The following is a 20354-nucleotide window of genomic DNA, read 5'->3' as shown; positions in this document are numbered from 1 at the left end:
ATCATTATTCTACCATGAGACGCGGGCAAAAGTTAATAGAGTACCTACATTTCTAAGTTGTGTCTTACTTTCTTATTATGTCTAACTCTATTGTACAGTCAAGTGTAAAAATATGGGTACACTCATCATACTTAAAAACATGGCCCATAGCTCATATGTCAGCGAATTAAGACCTATAGGACATATTTTTGAGTAAGTTGTTTGCACCCATATTTTTTCACTTGACTTTGCCTAGGTAGTAGTTACTATATGTTTAAAGTTAATAATATATAATTTCATATATTACCGTAAAATGGGGTGAGTAGGGTCAAAACTGAAATTCAAACCTCAATAACATTTTATTTTTACATAAGAAAACTGAATGGTGTATATAATAAGTGTTCCGGACGTTTGTATTTTAGTTTTTATTTTATTTTGGGTAGTTCCATTTCATAACTTTGACGATAAAGAGGAAAACCCACCTCACCCCGTAGTGCCTCATATTTGGGGTGAGAGGGGTTTTCATACAAAGGTGATTTTGGAAGATTGTTGGATCGCTTTTTTTTTATTATGCGTATTACTATAGCTCCATTTTAAATTGGAATACATTATTTTTGTAGCAGTAGCCTTAAAATCCCTTCTCACCCCCCTGTCAAACCTTCTCTCCCCATTCATAACCCACCTCTCCCCGCGAAACCTACTCACCCCGTTTTACGGTATGGAAAATAAAAATGAATCGCTAAGTATTTTTTGTACGAAAATTAGGAACATTCTTGAGTAGGTACGGTACCTACTTGCTCGATGTTTGTCTGTACAGACGAGACAAATTAATAAAGCAGTGCGTGCTCTTCCTTACATTTTTACAGCGAAATCAATTTTCAAGTCAAACAAGTGGCATAATTTATTTAACAAACAAGACTCTCGAATTATGTTGTCTATTTAAACATTTACATTGCGTTTTGAACACGGTTATTACCAAATTACAGACAGCATCGGACCTCCCAGGCTGAAGGTAAATTGAAAAGCACGTAGTACATTGATGCTTTTCTACAAACAGGAACATTGCGCTTAAAGTTAAAACATCAATGGATGCTGTTCGTTCGGTCTGAACTCTACAATTAAACCTGTCAACGGAACATCATCAATTTGGCGAAATTATTGGCGTTAACGAAATTAAGAAAAAAACTGTTTTCGTGTTGATATTTCCTTAATTTTATAGGTATTCCTTAAGTAATATGTTCCCTTTACAGTTTAATTGTATAATTACGTAATTGTTCCAATGATTGTGCTATAAATCTAGTATCTTCAGAAATAAGTTGAAGGATTCGGGGACTTGTAAAAAAGCAAGAAGGTTATTAGGTATAGTCCGTTTTTATAACTATGAAGTAGACACTGGGACTGCCCATCCCCATAGAAAGTAGGTATAGAATAGGTACTAATTCAATTCGAGTGTTTTAATATTGTTACCCACTGTTACAACCTCCCTGACATCCACAAAATAATCAATAAGAGAACTGTCAGCCGCGAGACCCGAGGTCACAGGCTACGAATTTTTCGCACTCCCACTACTAGGTACTAAAGCTGCATATCATTCCTTGTCCAACCGTGTCGTGGCGGCTTGGAACCATTTACCGGATAGTGTTGTGACTGCCCCCTCGGTCAATGTGTTTAAAAACAGATCGGACAAGTGGCTTTTAAACAATAAGTTCTAGACTGATGTTACTAGTGAAGTGATATGACTTTACCAACTTTGAACTATATAACACTGGACTCTGTGTGACATAGGCTCATCAGCTCAATAGCTGCTCGCCTATAATTATATAATAATAATTAACTCATGTTACTGACCACAACTCTTATTTCAATAAGTATATTGTGTCGTCGACGTTACTGTCGTTCACCATGTACAGAAGTAACGTATTTCGGTTACCGCAACGGCTTGGCACGCTTGGCACATATTTAACAAATAGTTAAATGGGGCAACCGAAATTTCGTTAAGTATCGTCCTCTCTATCGCTCCAATATGCAAGAGCGATAGAGTGATCAAGTTCCAAGACAGCAACTGCCAACCGTGATTCAACAAGCGTCCTCTGTAAATGCATTCCCTTGAACTAAAGACGAACAGGAAAATATATAGCTTCAATAAGCACAATATACGATCTCTACATTACCATCATATTGCCAGTAAATAAGACTTTTTTTATACATCATTTTTATTTATTTAGATTTTTAAGGACACTGCTTATTCTGGCGACATATACCATGGATTGCGATTAAATGATTATGATTATGATATAAAAAGAAAAGAACGAACCAGTATTGTAACTGTGGCTTAGCACCGACTTTAAACGTATCAGTTGCTAGCGCATATAAAACGGGGTGATATAAGCGGCATAACATTGCAGTAATACTCACTATTTATCATTAACATAAAATTTGGTATGGATAAGATTTGAGGAGGAGTGCAGGTATATTATACTGTTAAATCGTACCTATGCTTAAAAAGTGACGTACTCAGAAAGTGACGTCCTCAGAATAAAGTGGCGTACTCAGAAAGTAACGTCCTCAGTAAGTGACGTCCTCAGAAAGTGTAGTATTCATACCTACTTATTTTTCTATGGTAAAACATCTCACCTCATCTTCACCTCAAAACACTCTCACTAATAGTTATTTTTTTTGTAACGAGACCAATAAATTATGATGAACGAAGAGTTGGGAAGACTTTTTAACGTAAAACAATTCCAAAGTTCACGGACAGTGTTGAAACAAGTTGCTACGTTACCAAACATTTATTCACATATTTACACTCTCTTATATAGGCTCTAAGTAATGCTACTGTTATCTAGTTTACGTCGGGAACAGTGACATCTATGGGGGGATTTGGACAGTAAACTAAACAAACTTCATATCGGCTCGAACATACTCCCGCCTAAATGACAGAATGTCATTTCTTAATAAAATAAACATTACTAAAATAAAAAATCTTCTCTTCGATAGCTCTTGTAGTTATATAGATTGTCTTCACTTCCACTTTTCTTTTACTCTATTTAGGAACTCGGACTGCCAGGGCTTCCAGAGACAAATTCTCAAAATTGTAAGGTTCACTTCGGCGCCGAGGCTATTAAAGGATTGTCTAATAGAGACCATCCAACGGATTTTAGACGAACTTTGAATCTTCCTCTCTCTTTGTCTCACTCTTTTCTTTCTTTCGCATAAAACAATCTCAGCCTCTACTCTTATGACTCTTTTCTTGTACAACTCTTCGCCTGTCTCTTCTGTCATATGATTATCTATCTCTCGGAACTCTAACTTCTTTGACATGTGATTAACCTCATCTCTCAAATACATGCCAATGAAAGTTTGATCTATTTGAACGTCTTCGTGAATCTCGACTTCTCCCTCTCCTCGCTCTGGATACTCTGTTTTGGAATCTCTGCTCATCTCCGTATCTTTTCTAGATGTGTGCTTCGATTTTGCTCTCGTTTCTATATCTTGCTTGAACCCTTGCTTGTTTTCTATCTCGTATTTTGTATCTTCTTTGTGCTCTTTCTCATTGGATTGGTAAGATGTTCTTTTGTACTCTCTCCGCAACAACGAGTGATGGCTTTTGTATATTATTTCTTGAAACTCTTTACTTAGTGAATGACTCTGCTCGCATAACTCAGATTTAGCTACTGGTATTGTGTGAAATGACTGTGACTTGACTTGTGATTCTTTCTGGATGTCGACTTCCGCTATCGTGTCAGTATGTGTAGGCTCGAATGATTGGGGCATGGATGGTAAATTGAAAATACTTAAGGTGTTTGCTTCTTCTGCCCATTGCTCTAGGATATCTGTCATGTCTGCTTTCAACTCAATATACACTTCCTCGCACTCGAAATAGATGTTTTGCTTAAAATAGTGAAAAGCGTCTCGTTCCTCGGGCTTCACTTGCTTCACTATTCTTGAATGATTCGCTGAGAATCGGCTCCAATATTCTTGTAAGGATTCTAGTCTGGTTTTGACATGACCGATCGTAAGCTTCTTGTTTGATATATTTTTGAAAATTTCTCTAGCTTTTAGTATTCTACCATACGTAAATTCTTGTTCCGCTATTAAATCTTGCAACGACATCTTTGTGTTTTAGAAAACATGAAATCTCAACTTGAAATATATCTCTGAAACTCGGAATCTCTTCTCTTCTAGAAAAAGAACATGGCAGGTAGCTCATTTGCACTTTAAGGATTAATTTACACACACGTTCTCACTCAGCTATTCATTCTTGTAAATTCTTGAAACATTTTTCTTGATTTTGTTCATACGACGGAAAATTCAGATGGAAAATTATTTTTGTTTTGTTTGACGTGTAAAAATTTTCACATGTTCTATTTCTAAATTTGTATTTTTCCAAGTCAATGAATTTCGATCTTGTAAATAACACTAATTTGAAGCGGCGAATTTTCTGCGTTTGCTCGTGGGTTTGAAAATATGCGTCAGGGCTTTAAATACCGTTAAAAAGTTGGTATCGTTACCACAAGGTGACAGATTTAACGTTAAGTTGTAACTAACGTTAGACCAGGTACCGTTAGTTATACTACTCTTTACCGGTAACAAAATGGTAACGTTAGCAGCTGTCAATTTGAGCTAACGTTAAGTCAAAGGTATCGATACACCATTGTTAACGTTAGTAGGTAACGTTAACAGCTGCTTATTTACCGTTTGATTAACTGATAGGTGCCATCATCATTGACAATCGAGCGAATGTTCATTCACTCTCAAGCAGAGATGGGCAATTTTAATAACAAAACTTCCGTGAGACAAAGACATGTTAAATGGAGATGGGCATTTCGTAATTGATTCCTGGTTCCACGATTACTCGAAATTACTTTGTAATCTGATTACCGATTCCCAGATTACTTTGTAATCTAACAATACCGAATTACTAATAGTGGAGTCAATATAAAGTTAAAGTTACATTAATTGCACAGTAAAATGTTTCTACACGGGTGAATTATATATCATATTGAATACCCGTCTGCGAATTAACAACTTGATATCTGTTCCCGTTTTTTAGAAATAACATTTTTTTTTATTTTATATTTTATACTACCTAAACAGTAATTTCTAACTAGAATTTTTTTGAAGAATGGGCTATGAAGCTTACACGACTACACGGTCAGAATTTCTCCCGACAATAATATTAATTATAGATTTAATGAAAAAAACAATAATTTTGTAAGTTTTCCATGACCGAGAATATCCCACACTGAGAGAAAAGTTTACTATTGTGGTTAATTTAATAGTATTTGTTTCGATCATGTTTAATTTATCTGCCCGAGGAACTGCTATATTCGCAGAATAGCAGCATGATTTTGGAAACAAACAGCAAATAATGTTCTACACAATTAATGGACACTTCTAGTTTTTTGGCAGTACATAACTGTACAAGTTATTGAAGACTACATACTTATTTTTCTCGCAATAATTAAATCAATTTCCAGCATAAAAAGTCAATGAAGTATGCTGTATTTCCAGGCTTCCACAGAGGCCAAGTCAAACTTTGTTTAAGATGTCAAAAAGATATCATTTTGTTATCATTCGCCCAACCGTCTCGCTCGCACCAATACATATTTCATCTAGTACGAGTGAAATGCACGCGCGAATGATATAAAATGACATCTTTTATAACAAAGTTCGAATTAGCATCAAGGTATATTAGGAAAATATACCTTATGACTTATGGCATTGCGTTAAGGTTTAATAATTCAATGCATAAAGTATCTGTGTTTATGTGAAAAATGATAGGTGTCAATTTTTATATCTATTCACAAAACGTTTAGAATACAGGATGCACAGTCAGATATAAATAGACCCTTAAAGTCTTACAACTATCTATGATACTGGATCTCAAGCTTATTTGGTTAGTAAGTACCGTCCACCAAGTTATACTTCGAATAGCCACCCGGACAAATTCCAAAGCTAATTTCGAATTTTAAAATTTGACAATTCACGAGAAGAGTAACGTAACGTCAAAGGATATGTTTGTCCCTTTTCAACGATCCTGTCATCCGATGCTTGAGTAGAGAAACTAAAAGAAGCAAATGTCAGCAATTCGTAACGCTTAGTTTTTGTTAGCGATAGCGCATCGCGACATGAGAACTAGTATGAGCCTGGCCCTCGATTACGTATAATTGCAAGGAAACTTGGGATCAAGTTATCTTAGTCAATTTAGAGCAGTTGGAAATCAACTCATTGTGAAATTTTTGAACGTTTTCAAATAATTTGTTGGATTAAGTAGTAAAAGTGTTACAGTATGTTATATATTTGTGATCTACTCACAAGGCCCTTTCATTTGGTACCCCACATGGTATGTTTAAAAGAAAAATGGTAAAAACTTTGCATCACAGTAACTACCCTCACCACTTTCGCGCTTGTCATCTCATATATTTGTGTTCAGGATATTATACTGAATGCACTGATACCAAATATACCTACTCATATCCGAGACGACATGAGCGTAAATTTTTCTAGAAGACTTTTCGAGAAAAGGCCAGGCTACAATATCTTTACAGGTTGATTGATACTGAGTGTATTAACACCATGTTCACCCATATCCAAGACGATATGAACGAAAAGTAACCTAAAGCCACCCTACCAACATTTTCGTAACAATGAGAGATTACACTGATTTAAACTTTCACGATTTTTACACATTATTAAATTATACAACGATACGCGATTAAGTCCCGTTGTATAATTTAATAATGAGAGATTATTTCTTGGAAATAATGTTGTAATATAAACTCCTTGTAGAGCACCTACCTGCGAAGAGATCGTGCTGTCAAAGTTGTTAATGATTTAATATAATATTGTTAGTTAACTAAAGTTTTATTAATGCATCATTTCATCTTATACACCGCGGGATTTAATAACCCGAAAGATTTAAACCACGTATTTTTGACGACAGTACGAGTAAATAATGTTATATCAACATGGGTCCAATTATATATTTTAATTAAACTACTATTTCAGTACAAATTAAATCATATTAATTGTGTAAAAGTGAACAAACCTTTATTCAGAGAGTGAGCGAGTTTAATTAATCTCAAGTAGAGAAACAGAGAGCGAGCATGACATTTCACGAATCACTCCGATATCATACGATGCACGGCGAATGCAGTGACATGTGTTCCATGACAAGAAGTGTCAAGTTATGTCTAGGATCATGTTTACGTTGAAATTATTTCAATTGATTGGCACCTCAAAATACCACAAATTGTATCAAAACTTTATTAATTACTACAACAGTAGGTACAGTGCAGTTATTATTGTTGAAACTTTGCGATAAAATCTTTTCCTTTGAGTGAGATAACCAAAGCCATTAACCATGATTATATCCGAAAGAAATCATGTCTCTTATTGTTTTAACTCATACTACAGCTGGAAAGGGATGATTACTTTGTTAAAATCAATGAATGACCTTTTGTTAAAATATCGATCATGCTTATCAATACGTATTTTAAATTCTCGATGTGTTGATTTATACTGAGTAAAGTAAAATAAACAACTATGTTAAACAATTACGCTTTTTTATTAATTTAATGAATTAGGTTTTCACACCTGAGGATGCCGAAGACCGGGCAAAGTGGAGAAGGCTGAGCAGGAAAGCGGACCCTGGCGCTAGACCGGGAAAACGCTAGGTTGAAGAAGAAGAATGAATTAGGTTTTCGAAGTGTGTACCACCGTTTTCAGCACAAAGATTTAATTTTAAACGGATTTCATTATTTAGGTTTACAAAAGTGTTCTTTATTTCTTCGGAAGCCGTTCGAATTTTTATTAATAATTCTTCTCCAGACTTCACTGGTGTTGAGTATTCCTTCCTTATCTTTCAGAGTTCCCCATAGAAAAAAAAACCAATGGCGTTAAGTCGGGTGACCGGGCGGGCCAGGTTAGGACGTTGCTTCCACGGCCAATCCACCTCTCAGGGTATTGTTCGTCTAGCCAATTTACGAACTGGGAACGAGGCTGAAGTGGGTCCGTCGTGCCGGAAGCACATAGTTCTTCGGGTTTCCAAATCCGTACACAAAGTGAATATCCGCTAAATGAGCCGGAGGATAATGCGGCATGGCGAATTTTATTTATTACAGTCAATCAAATTTAAAGATTTTATCTTGCGCATATCTTGACATCAATTTCGTCATTTTCGTCAAACTATCAGCCAGTTATCGTGAAGGTAAATAGTTTGCACTCTCGTGATTGAGAACAGAACAAAATTTCGTTAGAAGTTCGAATTTGGCTAATAACCATGCAGTTAGTGCGTCTGCGTGTAAAATTAGTTGGTGGCTACGTCACGCATAAGGGTGTGTTAGAATTGAGATTTTTTAACTTGTGATTTGTTTTAAATAATTAATATCTCTTAAATTAAGGGTTTTTGGACTATGTGTTATATAACTTTATATACTCTAATTAGGATCTAAAATCGTTGGTTTAAATCTTTCGGGTAATAACCCCCGCGGTGTATATAACCCTATTACCCTTTGAATGACCTTTTTCACGTTTTCTACAGCAATGCAGTCGACTGCAGCAATTTTGAAGCGCCACATTGCTACCGACTGCATTACTGTGGTAAATGTCAAAATCGAAGTTCCTGTCTGGATTTTGGCGTCCATTAAAAATAAATAATCAAAGGAGGTCATCGATCAAATGGCCCGGAGGACAAGCCATCGTTAACTGGTAGAGAATACCTTATGGCATTAAGTCCGCCTCTTGTACTATAAGGTTTTTCTTTTGTGCAATAAAGATTAACCACTTTATTCATAAACTTTACGGGCCTGATTTAGTTCAATTATGTTTATCCCTTACTTACAAATACATAAGTTAAAGTGACAGATAAGGACAAACGATTATTACTATTATTAGCTAATTGAAGTTTGTAGCGCGTTTATGAATAAGGGGTTAAAGAAATAAAATAAATACAGATGATGACAGTAATTATATACGCATTTTATTACGGAAAAAGATTTAATATTGGGTGTAAATGAAACGGGAATTGGAAATGTAAAATAAAATGATATTAAAATCTCGAGTGTCGGATTCATGTTTTGATATATTTTTTGTATTTTAATAATAGTTTGGATTTATTAAAAGAATGTGACATATTTTGTGGAGATTTATTTTTAAATATAGTATTTGCAACATAGGTTATCACATCTCAAAAAATCTCTGGTGTGAGAATTCATGTAGAGCTCTCATACATTATGAACTGTGCTGACCAGACTATTTTACAAGCAAGCAGTAACATCAATAAATAGGTGTCTCATTTAATATAATCCGACTAAATTACATTTCAGCAACACCTCCATATTTCACAAAAAAAATCAAGACATTATCCAACCTATATAATCTTGACGTATATTATATCAAAGACGCCTGTACCTAATATAAACCGACCAAGTAACGAATTAGCTATACCATCATATTTAACAAACTAATTTATGACGTTTTGCAACCTTCTTATTTTGGCAAATATATTCCGACACAGCCGGGTGGTATTTTATCTGTCCAATCTCGGTCCATTGTGTATTTGCGTCTCACATTTTGCTTAATGAGAGAGTGAGACGCAATGCATATTGGACAAAGATCTTAAACAAGTAGAATACCACCTCTTTCATTTGATAAACATAAAGAATAATGACAAAAGACTATGAACTCTAACTACTAGAATTAAAGTTGAGTTTTACTAACGTACATAATTATCTTTAATGTATTTTAACTGATTCTATTTCAATTTGACAGAAGCCCTGCCGTATTTATGGTCAATAAGGTCTACTGGCCTTAAAATTGTGTATGAAATTACAAGCAAATATCAGCTTAAAGAATGATAGTGGTAACGTTAGTTTGGTAACGTTAGTTTATAATGTGAATTGGGTAACGTTAACAAGCCCTGCAATAAAAAGTAAAATTACCGGTAATATTAACGTTAACTAGCTAACGTTATAATAATGTTAAGTTATCAAGTATCGTTACCATTTACTACCGGTAATAAGGTATTTTTATGATTTTAACGTTAAGTAACGTTACTTTATAATGTGAATTGGTAACGTTAACAAGCCCTGATATGCGTTATTTATTTAATCTTTCCGAAATCTTGAATTTTAATTTTGTAATTTTTTATGACAATTTTGATGGATGGCTTCTCGAAATACTTCTAAATGTTCTAACTCACTGACACTTTACTTGATTTTAGACTCTACTAACTATACTTAAAGATCACTTTTGAATGCACTGTCTATGTCACTTAAGTCACTTCTCTTCTCAACTCGAAGGACCACTTTGTTGAAACAAGTTGCTACGTTACCAAACATTTATTCACATATTTACACTCTCTTATATAGGCTCTAAGTAATGCTACTGTTATCTAGTTTACGTCGGGAACAGTGACATCTATGGGGGGATTTGGACAGTAAACTAAACAAACTTCATATCGGCTCGAACAGACAGATTTAACCTAAGAAGCTAAAATATCATTGTAATTGTAGGTACATATAAAATTTACTTAAGAGCTTGATTTATTTAAAAAAAATACGGTCTCTGATTACCTAAAAGATCATGCATGGACACAGAAGAATAAGTGGTTTTAAAAAACCGATAGGCAATTCCGTTCAAATAATATTTAACTCATTTCTCACCTTCTTTAAATTCATTATTGTAGTAAATTAATAAAAGTAACTAGTAAAATTGCAGTTTCCATTTTCATTAAAGCCTCTACAACCTAGAATATTTACAGTCGGTTATATCCCGTATACTGGGGCCCTACCGCGAAAACCGAAATTCGCAAATTGCGGGGATCTTTCTCTGTGACAGTGACAGAGAAAGATGCCTGCAATTTGCGAACTTCGATTTTCGCGGTTATAGCCGTCATGCGGGTTAATTCGATCCCTTGGTATTTAGTTGAGCGTCTTTAAAACTATTACTTTCGGATATTAAGTTACACGGAAACAACCGTAAATCCTGCGTGACGTCATGTTGAAACAGATTTATGACAAAAAAAAGAACATCAACTTTATATCATTGAAATAAAAGCCGTGACAGAGGCATTATCGAAACCAGATATATTATGTACCTACTTAATTGATTTTTTGTGGTCTACCACATTAATCTACCACCACAAATTCGGATTGCGCAAATTCGGACTATAAATAAATTTGATTCGCGTAATATAGAAAATTCATCATAAACAAAACACTTTTTTTTTTCAAAATGAGTGTTTTTTATTACAATACAAGCTTTTGTTTAGTTTTACCTGTCCGTTACCTGTCTGAGTGTCTGTCTGTCAAATCTTGCAAGTTAATTTTGTCCCACTTATCGGTTTCCGATGAAACTGAAAATTTACACAAAAAAATAATAATATTGGTTTTTGGCATACCTGCATATGTAAGTCGGGTGAAAATGCAATGTTATGGTACCATGGAGCTGATCTGATGATGGAGACAGGAGGTGACCAACTCTGGTAGGAACTCTGTGTTTGAGGTTATTAAAATTGTCTCCATGATTACATAATATTAGTTGCTTGTGGAAAGAAAAGTACAGTCAGCGATAAAAGCTTGTACCAAAAATTTTTTTTTTACAAAAACTTATTTATTTTGTGACACAATGAGGTTAGGTGATTTTTGATTAAATGTTAATCAAGTTGATCAAATGCCACGATGTATAGAAATCGCATGCGATTGTTTGCAAGGAATAGAGCCCTATAATAGTGTTGTAAAGAACACGTAAATAACATTTGTCTACATTAGTATAATTTTCTTCAAACCGCGAGGTCTTCCAACATATCTCTGGGACGGCGCGTCTTTCCATAATCTTCTTCAATGTTAATGATAATTATTATAATAATCAGCCAGCTAAAAGGAATGCTGTTAACATGGACACTTCCTCAAGTTCATCCTATTTTGTTTACGAGTATATGCTGCTCTGTATGACACACAACATTGTTTAAAATGTAATCAGGTTTTAGAAAAAAAAGTTCCAAATTATCGTCCAAAATGAACTAGAACAGTGGTGGGCAAAGTACGGCTCCCCGGCCCGCGAAAGGATAAACTAGGAAAAAAGGGAGATAATAATCTAAAGATACGCACTTTGCGGAAACTTTGAAAACTTCTCGGAAATATCAGATAACTTTCATAGGAAAAGGAAAGTTTCATTTTAGAAATAAAAAAAATCGATACACATACAAAAATGTGAGAAGTTTCTGAACACTTTCAATGAGGAAATTAGTCAGTATTTTACAATTTAAACGCTTCAATTTTGGAACGCCTATAACCCATCTGGAGTTATAATATCACTGCGTACAGGTAGTTAAAATCCCGTTTGTTTCAAGTTCGCAAACAAGGACTGTGACATTTCGCACGCAATAAAAATGTTTTATATTCCATTTCGATACTTCTGATTATGACAACCCGTGTTCGTGTTTAAAGAGAGGATTTATGACTGAAATAAATATTTAAATATTTAATAATGTATAGGTATATTTTGTATAGCTTCATTCATATTTATGTTTGGGGTGATTAACTTGTTAATGTGTGACCAATTCTGATTCAAGAATTTGTTAAGGTTTTGATTTTATTTTGATACAATCTTGACGAGCGTTGTGGTGATTGGTGCGCATCTCGTACATTTAATTTCGCATCAACGAGCGATCTTCAAGGTCGTATCAAAACAAGATCAGAACTATAACAAATGTTTTAATCAGAATCGGTCTTTAAGATGAAGAATAGTGGGCGGCCGATATCTACCGTACACAGACAATCCAACCTCTAGATATAGCATAGTCGCGCTACCCCCTCTGCCACACATACGGTAGCGTTACTCCATCTTCGAGTCAATCCCGTGCCGTGATTGATCCGTGTCTTTGAACGGATCAATCACGGCACGGGATTCGCTCACCTCGTCCCCCCACACCCCCGTATTTTTGGCAGCATCGGTTTCATGAAAGAATTGGCCTAAGCTCAGTCTAGAGGTTGGATTGTCAGTGCTACCGTATCTTTATTTTGTTATTTTTAAATAGTAGATTTATAGTTTTTCTATCCATATTAAGTATATCGGTTTAATTTATAAAAGGCTTATATTTACATATTGAGTACCTAACTGCACTTTTCCTAGCTTCTTCAGTTTATTTAAGTGAGTAAATAAAAAACGATTGAAAACGCAAATCATTACGATCGGAAAAAATAAAGATGTTGCACTGAATGGATCCCTTTATTTGACATAATGATTGAAAGTCATAATGTAATGATTGTCAGATTATCATTAAGTAGTCATAATTCTGAAACCGTTAACTTTTCATGACTTTCGTAAGATTATCCTACCTACAGATAGGTTTAGTTAGGTTAGGCTTGTTTTATGGCAATTTTTAAAAGTTACGCGTTTCTGAGAAAAACGAAATGATGACTAACGAAAATGCGGACATACAACACAATGACTTTTAACTTTATGGGAAACAATAGAGACCCTGCACTGAATAAAAACTAAGTAGTAATAATAGGCACTTAATTAAAAAAAAACACAATTGTGATAGTACCTAATCCAAATTTTATTAAATGACCATAAGAATTCAGGCACTTTTTGAAAGAAATTCAGCTAACATTTGATGTGCTTATCATAATTTTATGATACCTAGTGATTCCAATACCAACAATGTAAAATTCATGGCTGTATTTTTTGTCTTGCCTATCACAGCGGGAAGACGTTAACCTTTTGGAGGATCGGCCTTCAATCCGATAATCTTCTGCCAATTCAGAATGTATGCATGAAGAGTTGACAGGGCTCAATTTTATTTAATGGAAAAGTCATCAGCATCAGCATTATGAAAGCTTTTTATGTTCATTTATTAAATAATGGCCGCAATAACATCATACAAATTTAATATACTGACAAACAAGGTAATCGTATTTTACATTATAAAGCGTAGACCGTCTGCCACTCTTCCCGCGACTCGATCTTTTTTTAATTGAAAATGTCACAGACTATAAACTATTTTATTACCGGTTTGACTGTTTGTTGATTCTTTATAATGGCGGTTCCTATTTCGTCTATTTTGTTAGGTAGGTATTCATAATTGGCAATGTGGTTTAGAATTTGTTCGGAAAGAGAAGAGCCATATATAATGTATTGGTTCCCGTATGCATTCCACGCTTGTTTCCGCACAGCTACTATAGCTGGTCAACCAAATCTTGTCAGTAATAAAAGGCGCGAAATTCAAATTTTCTATGGGACGATATCCCTTCGCGCATACATTTTTCAAATTTGCCGCCTTTTTCTACTGTCAACATCTGGTTGACCAAGTTATAGTTTTCTCGACGACAACTATTTACGCAGTAGGTACACATGAACCGTCTTAATAATGCTCTACAAGTCTACAAGAGCATTAAGGCCTCTCCAAACGTTACCCATAATTTGCGATTTGCAATACATTGCGTCATTTGGTGCTCCTACTTAGCCAGCAATCATATAAAAAAACATGCGATTTGTTGCAAGTTGCAACGTCTGTAAAAGCCTTAACTCGGCGTGTCGTCTCAGCTAGATGTAGTGTAAATGCCAGCAACAATTTTAAAAGCTTTGATAAGATGCGTTAATTACGTGTATAGGTGAACCAGGATCTATTGAGGGTGCGCCATGTTGCGGAATTTCACTGGAACTAATTTTTTCATACTACACTGAATTGTCACCCTATACATGAGAATAACAGCGCCCTCTTGACAATTATCATATATTACTGGTCAGGCTATATCTATAGCTGGTCAACCAAATCTTGTCCGTAATAAAAGGCGCGAAATTCAAATTTTCTATGGGACGCGATCCCTTCGCGCCTACATTTTTCAAATTTGCCGCCTTTTTCTACTGTCAAGATCTGGTTGACCAAGTATAATGTTGTACTAGAGGTAGAATTATATCAGATTAAAGCCATCGTTGCGTTATTTACAAAAAAACTCGTTTTTTTCGTTGTACTTAATCGTCGATTGTTTACTGAAAGTGCAGCAACTATTTATCGTACAACACAACCTACAAAAATAAACGCATTGGCCGCCAAGCTGAAGTTACAGAATATTTTGCTTCTTTTGCACGAAGTTCTTGTAGTAAAATGGACTATCACCACTGAAAGGTATTTATTTTATTCATGTTTATTGTGTAGGTATAATATAAAAAAAATATCCTAGAGTAAAAAAATATGCAAGAAAATAATATTGCCACACTAAAAACTTGCTCTCAATATAGCGCTGGCGGTACCTACACCGAGAAATTCAGTAAAATGCTGCAAATGATGTTAAAGGTATGGAAATCGGTACGATTGATCTTTAGGACATTTGAAACAATTTGACCCGAAGCACCAACAAATAAAAAAAGCGAGATGAGTTATGACGTCATCTTTTTTGTTTGGAATTTTAAAAAAATGTTTAGAAACCTATCGTGTGTGGTATTAATCGAAAGGGCTTTCTGAGCCGATTCCAAAAATATATCATATCATTACATTTCAGTCATTTTTTTATTATAATAAAAATAATTTTCAAACCATACCAAGTTTGGGCTTCTCCAGATACAATACCGTTCAATATTTTTTTTTGTAAAATATACCTCAAATTATACTTAATATCCTCATATCCAATCCTAATAAAGCAATATTGAAAATATTTACATTTAGCTTTTTTCTTTTTTTTTTTCAATTTTACAAAGTGTGATCTATGAATCTCTCAATTAAATATTTAAATAGAAAACATAAAATTAATTTATAACGGTTTTTCCAGGAAGTCCTTTTATCTCGGAATCTATGAGTCGTAGTAAAAATTATCTATGTAAGAATTAACTAAAAAAAACTCACCTTTAACGCCCCCCTTTCCCCGAGTTCTCCACCCCCCACTCATCAGAACTTTTTCTTACTTAAAGCTTAGATATTACCAAAGGAACATGTAAACCAAGTTTCAATACTCTTATTTTACCCGAATGACATTATACTCGTATTGAGTAATTCGGCAGGGGTATTAATAAAATTACACTTAATAAATTAAAAAAAAATACTAAGTGTAAATATTTTCAAAATTGCTTTATTAGTATTAGATATGAGGATATTAGGTATAATTTGAGATATATTCTACAAAAAAATTTTAACGGTATTGTATCCGGTTCAGATACAATTTGTATCTGATCTGGAGAAGCTCAAACTTGGTATGTTTTGAAAATTATTTTTATTATAATTTTAAAAAAAATTACTCAAATGTAATGATGATATATTTTTGGAATCGGCTCAGAAAGACCTTTCGTTTAATACCACACACGATAGGTTTCTAAACAAAAATTGTTTTTAATCCATACAAAAAAAAGATGAATGACGTCATATCTCCTCTCGTTTTTTCTTTTAGTTGGTGCTTCGGGTCAAATTGTTTCAAATGTCCTAAAGATCAATCGTACCAATTTTCATACCTTTAACACCATTTGCAGCGTTTTTTGGCGAACCGCTATCGCTAATATCACTTACCTAAACCTTGTGATTATTACCAAAATTTCAAAACATAATACGCCCTACATGTTTCATTAGAAGAATACACACAAATATACTTGGTCAACCAGATCTTGACAGTAGAAAAAGGCGGCAAATTTGAAAAATGTAGGCGCGAAGGGATATCTTCCCATAGAAAATTTGAATATCGCGCCTTTTTTTACTGACAAGATTTGGTTGACCAGCTATATCCACTTACCTCGCAAAAAAATCACCAAAAACCAAATTCACAGGCACTAGTTTCACCGATAAAAAATAAACAATTCGAAAACTAAAAGCGTTATTCTAAATTCAAACGGCGCGCGTAACCGCAGAAATGTGTCAGTGGCGCGTCGCGGCGGCCGGCCTAGGGCGCTGTGCGTGACCCGACTCCGAAACGATGGATCCCAAATCGATTTTTGTTTTTGGAATATTTGACGCGGTCGGCGCATCGGCAGCGGTGTTTTGAATGGCGTGCGAGACTGGCTTAGTCGCGCAGGACATCGACTTTATAATTTACTTTGGCCATCGCTGGTAACTGTAACTGTTCGGCGTTTGTAGATCTATGCTAATTAGTGACACATGTTGACGGATAGTAAACATATTTTAATCTTCAAGGCTCTCTGTTCACTGGAAAGCTAGATTTAAGGCATTAAAAAGAATTCAATCCCTAATTTCATTTGTCCCTTTTGCTGTTCTAGAATTGTGTATATTAATTTTAAAAAATTCAACTTGTTTTGATATTAATTTGAAGTTAATCAATAATCAATATTTACCAAAATAAAATTTGTAAAATTCGAATGTGAGCAGCTTCGTAAGTTGCCTTGAATACCTAGTTTTAATATTTGTGAGACTAACCAACCCAAAAACTCAAATAATAATTAGGTATGTAAGTCAAATAGGTACAATTTTTGTTTACCAGACTTTACGAGATAGTGACAAAAAAACCTTAATTCAAATAAAACGACACAAACAAAAGACGAAAAGTGTGATTTCAAATCTCTTCGGCGCACAATCGTTAAGTATAATTATTTGATTATTATTCTGTCATAACACTCATAACACAAAATAATCTTCATTACATTATTCCTACTTTACTCGTGAAATAATAAACATAAGCTGCTTTTGAAATGTTTTTTATTCCAAAAAAATACAATCTTGTCCTGACGCACCTTTTCCCAAAAAAAAACTGCAGCACATTCGATACGGTATGGGAGTTTAAGGTGTGTCAGGTGTCATTTCCAATAAAATTTATTTAATATGTAATATAAGTTTAGCGGAGCAACACATTCGGCGATGGCATCTACCGGTAATACTTGAAACCGGCGCCGGCGCAAGTGACGATCAAGGAGCGGAAGAGGGGTTCAATTGGAAAATGTTTATCCTTTATTGGTATTTAAGGTAACATAGTTTTAAGTACAGTCACCACACTGGATAATTACGCCATTTAGGGTCCTATAGCTAAATTGGTTATTTCATACTTACCTTATGGAATGTCCAATTTAGCAAGTAGGTACCCTAAACGGCGTAACAATCACGGAGCGTGACTGTACCTGCAGGGACAAATGTGTAAGTACTTACGAACTAACTTTTTATGGATTTTATTGAGGTCCGAAAAAAAAATATATTGAGGTGTAGTGGCTACATACAGCAAAGTTTTTGTAAATTCTCAGCGCATTTTTAGATCATAATAAGGTTGCCAAAAATATGAATAGCAATCTTGAGGCATTTCTTTAATAACTTCATCGATTCGTAACAATTAAACAACTCGATAAAAAAAATCGTAAGATTTAAGTATCGTAAGCTTAATCTCGATACTTCATTCCACAGCAGGTTTGTACTAAAGTTTTGTAGGTAGGTACATATTTCGTATAAAATGCCTTTTTCGCCATAAATGAGTAAAAATATCTTCTTTAGGAGTTATTATTAACCCTTTGAGCGCCGTTGGCATGTATACAAGACAACGATAGAACGGTACACTGGCGCCGCTGTCTTGTATACAAGACACAAATTCAACCGCTCGGTAAATGTGAAAAAAATATCAATTGTAAAAAAACTTACACTCATTTTAATGTTTTACATCTTTGTTTAAAAAAAATGCATTTAAAGCAGCTATATAAATCCATTCTTTTATAATAAGGCTATCAAAGAATTTGCTCCAGTTTTCAACGTTTTTCATGTTCCTCGTCGCCGTTGCCTTGTATACAAGACAGCTAGGGATGGGAATGTTAACTCGATATGAGAATATTCAAAATAAATATCAAATCGCAAATCTCGTTTTATTTAAGCATTTGAAGACTTGTTAAATGCCAATTGGTGGTAACTAGTAACTAGATTACGTAAAACGAGAGAGAGACAGGCATAACTATAGCTGAAGTTCAGGGAGATTCTTCAGCTGTAGACAGTAGAGTCAGACAAGTAAATCTGTCCTTGTGGTCTCTATTTGCAGAACAAATGATTCATTTTGACATGATAGTGTAGTGGGGAGTGATACCCCTACAGTGAGTCATTTTAAATTAAAGATTATTACAATTTTCACATGCATATTTTTAGTCACGCACACGTGTTCAAGTGTATAAAAATACCACACTGTTTTAAATCACATGTAGGAACAAATGTCGCGCCGCGCGCCGAACGTTTATTATGTGACGGTTTATAACCCTTAAAATTTTCTTTGTTCACTCGAACCGAAAAACACAGGAACCAAACCGAAAAAGGACAGCTGATTATTTTTTGATAAGAAGTTAGGATGGAAAGGAAAAAACTCCTAATTGTTCGTTGATAAGGAGTTAGGATATAAAGTAAAGCTAGGTATGCTACTATTAAATTGTTTGTCAAACTATTACATTAATAAATGACTGAATAAATATTATTGTTCTTCACTCATTGACAATTCAACCCACGTATAATTTACCCAATGCAGTTCCGGTACATTTATGTTATCGACACACTATGCGCGGCTCTAACGTTACGCTTTAAAGTTTACGTACCGACGAGCGCTTACGCCGTTGACCTAGAGACTATTATTACTTAATCCGCGCGGAAACAGTCCTTGTCGGTCTGCACTGCGGCCAGTCCATGCGCGCCGTTGTCTTGTATAAATGACTTCTCGTACAGCCTAGTGCAGTGATATTACGTCATGAATCGATATTGTTTAGTGGTTGTTTTTAATGATAAAGACCTTTATTTTTAACATTGTCGTGTGTAAAAAATATGTTAATTTTTAGCATTTTCGAAATACATTAAAGTTGGTTAAGAACAAAGCCAAATTGAGAAGATTTTTACCATAAATTGAAAATATCGATATCACTATTTGCAATCCCTAAACTTTTTATTAGTTGTTTACTTAAAATTTATTCTGGCGTGTGAGTGAGCGTCTTTGCGGACTAGGTCCGGCGGCCAAAAGTACACACACCTAGTAAATGGCTTCTGCATTTAATAACATTACATGTACCTGAATTTATCGAAATAACTAACCTCACAAGCTTATAACATAAGGCAATCGTCAAAATATGCAAATAAAAGTAAGCTGTCGCCTTATCGTTTGCGTCGGAACGAAGAGCAACAATGAACAAAATAACGCCACATAATATATAAGATGGTCAAGCAGATCTTGTCAGTAGAAAAAGGCGGCAAATTTGAAAAATGTAGGCGCGAAAGATATCGTCCCATATAAAATTTGAATTTCGCGCCTTTTTCTACTGACAAGATTTGCTTGACCATCTATACTTCTATAGTTTATAAAGCAAAAAAGCGTCCAACACACGACGCCAAAATAGTAGGTATAGTTGGTGAAACCAATCTGCCACTTGCCAGTCAGTAAGAACCAGCAAAACTATATTTACTCATTTTCTTTTGGGTGCTAGAGTAC

General features: G+C 34.7%; 1 protein-coding gene across 2 annotated transcripts in view; it reads right to left on the bottom strand.

The window, feature by feature from the left end:
• Positions 1-17100, bottom strand: part of LOC134648685 (uncharacterized) — an 85480-nt gene extending 68380 nt beyond the window's left edge. For both annotated transcript variants that reach the window (XM_063503189.1, XM_063503190.1), the window contains exon 1: positions 16704-17100. The gene's annotated coding sequence lies outside the window, so the exon portion shown is untranslated. The remainder of the gene's footprint in view (positions 1-16703) is intronic.
• Between the last annotated feature and the right edge of the window lie 3254 nt (positions 17101-20354).

The sequence above is a fragment of the Cydia amplana genome, chromosome 6, assembly GCF_948474715.1.
Source record: "Cydia amplana chromosome 6, ilCydAmpl1.1, whole genome shotgun sequence".
In the NCBI taxonomy this organism is placed as follows: domain Eukaryota; kingdom Metazoa; phylum Arthropoda; class Insecta; order Lepidoptera; family Tortricidae; genus Cydia; species Cydia amplana.
The sequence above is the reverse complement of the archived record's forward strand: the minus strand, read 5'-3'. Positions and strand labels throughout refer to the sequence as shown.